Genomic DNA, 6,000 nt, shown 5'->3' with positions numbered 1-6,000 from the left:
CGTGCCCCGGTCCGGGAAGATCCCACATGCCGCGGAGCGGCTGGGCCCGTGAGCCATGGCTGCTGGGCCTGCGCGTCCGGAGTCTGTGCTCCGCAACGGGAGAGGCCACAACAATGAGAGGCCCACGTACCACCAAAAAAAAAAAAAAAAAAAAAAAAAAAAAAAAGAATCCACCTGCCAATGCAGGGGACACGGGTTCAAGCCCTGATCCGGGAAGATCCCACGTGCCACGGAGCAACTAAGCCTGTGTGCCACAACTGCTGAGCCCACATGCCACAACTACTGAGCCTGTGTGCCACAACTACTGAAGCCCGTGCGCCTAGAGCCCGAGCTCCCAACAAGAAAAAGCCACCGCAGTGAGAAGCCTGCGCACCACAATGAAGAGTAGCCCCCGCTCACCACAACTAGAGAAAGCCCGCACGCAGCAACGAAGACCCGACTCAGCCAAAAATAAATAAATAAATAAATAATAAAAAAGAAAATGGGCACAGTTCACTATGATCCAAGGGGCTACTTCTTGGGAAAAATAGGCTGGCCTTTCCCTTGGAGGCCAAGGGATTCTGCTCTCCCAGATAATCTGCACACCCAGATTCTGCTCTCAGTGATAAGCCCCCCAATTTTTTTCTTTTTTTTTTTTGGCCACACTGCATGGCTTGTAGCATATTAGTTCCCAGACCAGGGGTTGAACCTGGGCCACAGCAGTGACAGCACTGAGTCCTAACCACTGGACTGCCAGGGAACTCCCAATAAGCCCCCAAATTTAATCATTGTCTCAGAGTTGTTCTCAGGGGCCAATTCATATTAGCAAAGCTCACAGAGACTGATGTAAAAATCAGTCAGAATGGCCATTTTTTTTTAACACTAGAAATGTAACTCTAAAGTGGATTGGAGGGGGACTTCCCTGGTGGCACAGTGGTTAAGACTCTGCGCTCCCAATGCAGGGGGCCCGGGTTCCATCCCTGGTCAGGGAACTAGTTCCCACATGCATGCCCCAACTAAGAGTTCGCATGCCACAACTAAGAGTTCTCCTGCCTCAACTAAGACCCGCTGCAACCAAATAAAAATAAATAAATAAATATTAGAAAAAATAAATAAAGTGGACTGGAGATTCCTGTTAAGGTCACTTAATGAGCATGGGATTAGTACAAGAACTTAGATGATTTGATGGCTTGTTAGCCTGATTAATATATTAATCAGGGCTTCCCTGGTGGTGCAGTGGTTGAGAGTCCGCCTGCTGATGCAGGAGACACGGGTTTGTGCCCTGGTCCGGGAAGATCCCACATGCCGCGGAGCAGCTGGGCCCGTGAGCCATGGCCACTGAGCCTGCGCATCCGGAGCCTGTGCTCAGCAATGGGAGAGGCCACAACAGTGAGAGGCCCGCGTACTGCAAAAAAAAAAAAAAAATATATATATATATATATATATATATATATATATATATATATAAATCAATTAATGCATTCATTCAATAAATAGACTGAGTACCAACTATGTATTGGAGATACACTGATGATCAAGATAGGTGCAGTCCCTGCCTTCATAGAGCTGATGGTCTAGTGAGGAATACAGAGAAGCAGACTTGGGGACAATTTTAACAAAGGGAGATACATCTGATTAACTACAAGGTCCTATGTGAACACATTAAGAAGGGCCTGGGGGATCAGGGAGGGCTTCCTGGAGGTAGTGAGGCCTTAGCAGAGAGCTAAATGATGACAATGCAGGGGAAGCTGGGTGGAGACAGTAGAAGTTTTGAAGACAAGAGAGAACATGGCAGCGTTTCAGTTTGATTGCTGTGGGGAGAGGCAGACAGTGATGTGGAAAAGGTAAGCAGGAGTCCAATCATATGACCGTCTCCACAACAGGTTTATATTTCCCTAACCAAGTGGATTCTCACATCTGTTTGGAAAGGGCTCTGCGGACAATATATTGTCCTGCTTACTGGTCTCCAGGATGATTGGGCAGATTATGCCCTGTGTGAAGGCCTGGTGTGGATAGTATTGCTAACCTTTTCCTTTGTGGATCACCCTATTCTGGCCTTTTAAGGCTGACCGCCTCTGGCTCTCCCCAAACCCACCCCCTAACCCTCCCACTGCCTCTAGAAGACTCATGCTCTCTTTGGATGGCCTCGTGCCTCCGGTCTGATTTTTAAACACGTTTTTCAGGTCTGGGAGGTATTGCGATGTTTGTGGCCCTTCCATTGATGAATTCTTGGAGGTTAGTTGTATTTTCCTACCATCAAGTTCTTGGGCAGCACAGCACTGTCTTCACCGAGCACCCAGGGGAGTGGGAACACAAGGGTTAAGCAATGGTGCAAGGGACTATGTGTTAAAAGGCCCCCAAGAGGAGTCCAGAATGGGTCAAGTGGCTGGAACTGTGGACAGAGGCCTTTGGGGAAACAGGATGTCAGCTGGACCGTGAGGGCTGAGTGAGATTCATCTAGGTGGTAGGGAAGGAATTTCTTTGGGAGAGTTGAGTAAACTGAACATTGGTTATGGAGAGTAAATCTTTTTTTTTTTTTTTTTTTTTTGCATTATGCGGGCCTCTCACTGTTGTGGCCTCTCCTGCCGTGGAGCACAGGATCCGGACGCGCAGGCCCAGCCGCCATGGCGCATGGTCCCAGCCGCTCCGCGGCATGTGGGATCTTCCCAGACCGGGGCACGAACCTGCGTCCCCTGCATTGGCAGGCGGACTCTCAACCACCGCGCCACCAGGGAAGCCCTGGAGAGTAAATCTTGATTTTAGTTTTGAATGAACCATGAGGTCACAAGTCTACTTTATTCTTTAACTCTCTTGATTTGCTCATGCATTATTTGGCCAGCCAGTGAGTCAAAGGGAAAGAAAAATTGAATGAGGGGTCACTGGTGCCTGCTACGCTAAGGCCTTGACAATTTTGACCATGGATCTGGTATTTTTTTCCACCTCCTCAATCTCATATACCAGTTCCAGGAACAGCAAATAGACAGAGCTGGGTCCAGATCTTATGCTCTGACTTCCCCAGGCCACCCTGGCTTAACTGCAGCTTCTCAAATCCAAGTGATGGCAAGAGATTTTATAAGCCTCCTCACTACAGCATCTCTAATTTAAAATTTCAATGATGTTGCATCCTGAACAAGCTGGCACAACCAAATCATGGTTGTAACTGAGCAGTTTCTGAGAGCCAGAGTTTCAGAAGCATGCCATGTCTACAGCAACTTGTTGAGGTGAAATGCTAAATTATAGAGAAGATACTTAGAAGGCTTATAAACTATTTGGTATTTCTGAATTGGAATAGTTGCAGCTAAGTCAGAATGCTCTGAGCTGTGTGCAGGATGTTTTGACCTTGCCATTTTGAATTATTGGACATCCTGATCTTGATGTTTTGACCCTAGGACATTTTTTTTTTTTTTTTTTTTTTTTTTTTTTGCGGCACGTGGGCCTCTCACTGCTGTGGCCTCTCCCGTTGCGGAGCACAGGCTCCGGATGTGCAGGCTCAGCGGCCATGGCTCACGGGCCCAGCCGCTCCACGGCATGTGGGATCTTCCTGGACCGGGGCACGAACCCGTGTCCCCTGCATCGGCAGGCGGACTCCCAACCACTGCGCCACCAGGGAAGCCCGACCCTAGGACATTTTGACTCTATATTTATGAGTAAAATATTGTGATCAGAAATCTATAACTACTGAGAAATGTTTGTCAAGAAAGAATGTCATAATGCCAATTTAATTCCCTGATATTCTATCCAACATAATAAAATTTTCCCATTTTTATATTAATTTTTTTATTGTATTGATCCTCCCCCATGGGATCAGTTCTTTTCAATGTAAGTTTTACAATGAAGATTTTGTATATCAATTTTTCTGTTGCTCATACCAAATATTACCAGTTATCACTTGTGTCACTGTGAGTCTTCTTTTGTAGCGGTTGTTTCTTCATCCAATTATCCCATTTCAGATTTTACTATTCTAAATTTTACTGTGAATACTTTGAAACATGGCAATTTAGGGACTTCCCTGGCGGTCCAGCAGTTAAGACTCTGGGCTTCCAATGCAGGGGGCATGGGTTCCATCCCTGGTCAGGGAATTAAGGTCCCACAGGCCACGCTGCACAGCCGAAAAGTAAAACAAAAAAACAAAAAAAACATGGCCATTTAATTTGTATTATTTTTATGAACTCCATTCAGGAATTGGTTGAAAATAATTACCAGGTTATGTTTATTTCTAAAGTATCCTTGATAAATAATCTGTAGCTCTCCTTTACATATTTGGGATTATTCAATTATTCAGGTTAGTTCTATAGAATTGCTAGTCTAGTGACTGTGCAAAGAGCAAAACATCCCGCTTTGTCTGGGCAATGCCTGGAGTGATGACTGCCTCTTTGATAGCAACCAGTATAGACTCAGCTGTTCCAGACTTGATCAGAAGCCTACGAGGGTCGACCATATCACCCACACATAGAGGTGCTCAACTCAAAGAGATACTTTCTTAATTTATTCCTACTACAATTTTTTTCTCTTAAAATATCCCTGGTGCATTTTTTGGGTGGTGTTTGTTGGTGGTTGTTGTTATAAACTCAGCCTCTTGCAACTGATTTAAATTGATGGAAAAAAAAAGTCCTGTTCGTCCTTGCTCTGCCCTTGACTTACGTTCATCTTTCAACCTGGCAAGCAATTTGTGGTGAATAAGCATCATTAGAAAAAAAAATAACATCCACTCTTATTACTTCTTTACAACCAAGAAGCAGTCTCCAGATGTTCTTATTTTGGTTTTGGCTGGGAGCATTGAGGTGACAAGTATTTTTTCATGAGATCTTATGTAGTGGTCAGTTTTATGCACTGTTGGAATAACCTCTCGTGATCAGCTACTGCACTAACTAGGGATGAGGTCATTAAGTCATTTTACTACCAGGTTGGATTCTCTAACAAATAGCCCAAGAAAGCAAGAAGAGGGGAAACAGCATGAAACAAGCAATCACTGGCATAATACCTTTTAAACCAGAGTCTTAAATAATTCCCCAGAATGCACATTTTGTTTAATAATTAGAGCCACACTTTGTGCTCCCATCAAAGTGACCCAGTTAAGAATATATTCAGCTACTTATCCAGAAATTCTTTTTTTTTAAACAAATTTACTTATTTATTTATTTATTTATTTATTTATTTATGGCTGTGTTGGGTCTTTGTTGCTGCACACAGGCTTTCTCTAGTTGCGGTGAGCAGGGACTACCCTTCATTGCGGTGCGCAGCCTTCTCATTGCGGTGGCTTCTCTTGTTGCGGAGCACGGGCTCTAGGCGCACAGGCTTCAGTAGTTGTGGCACACGGGCTTCAGTAGTTGTGGCTCGTGGGCTCTAGAGCGCAGGCTCAGTAGTTGTGGCGCACGGGCTTAGTTGCTCTGCAGCATGGGGGATCTTCCCGGACCAGGGCTCAAACCCATGTCCCCTGCATTGGCAGGCAGATTCTTAACCACTGCACCACCAGGGAAGCCCTATCCAGAAATTCTAATCAAGGAAAATATTTTATTGCTTATTTGGAAACAGCATGCTATGAAGATAGCATACTTTGTATTAGCTCACTTTAAAAAAATTAAACATGAACAAAGGACAAAGGGAAAAAAATAATTGAAAACAGACTGTGGTTGATACAAGCTTCGTGAGAAAGGATCACAGTGGAGCTTAAAACCTTAGAGAAATTGGTTATCCATGGTGGAAAAGAGGACCTCGGTGTCTGATGTCACCATTTCCCATCGCTTTTGCTTGTAAATGCAGGTGGCAAACAATAAGAGTTAGACAACTGAGTTGTTGGATTGATGTTTAGGTCACAGCTTCCCTCGCAAGTAAAGGTCATTTCCTATAACCTAGATTTTAATGCTGCCCAAATGCAGTTTCCACCCCCAGGCCCCAAGCACTGTATTAGAACAGGGCAGCTACTCTGGGAATATACACATGTACTTGAAGACTGGTTTCTATTAAAAGAGAACTCCCCCAACCCCCCCGCCATCCTCAGAATTACCAGTGTGTCATGTGGAC

The sequence above is a fragment of the Hyperoodon ampullatus genome (assembly GCF_949752795.1).
Source record: "Hyperoodon ampullatus genome assembly, chromosome: 8".
In the NCBI taxonomy this organism is placed as follows: domain Eukaryota; kingdom Metazoa; phylum Chordata; class Mammalia; order Artiodactyla; family Ziphiidae; genus Hyperoodon; species Hyperoodon ampullatus.
This window is presented reverse-complemented; position numbering follows the sequence as displayed.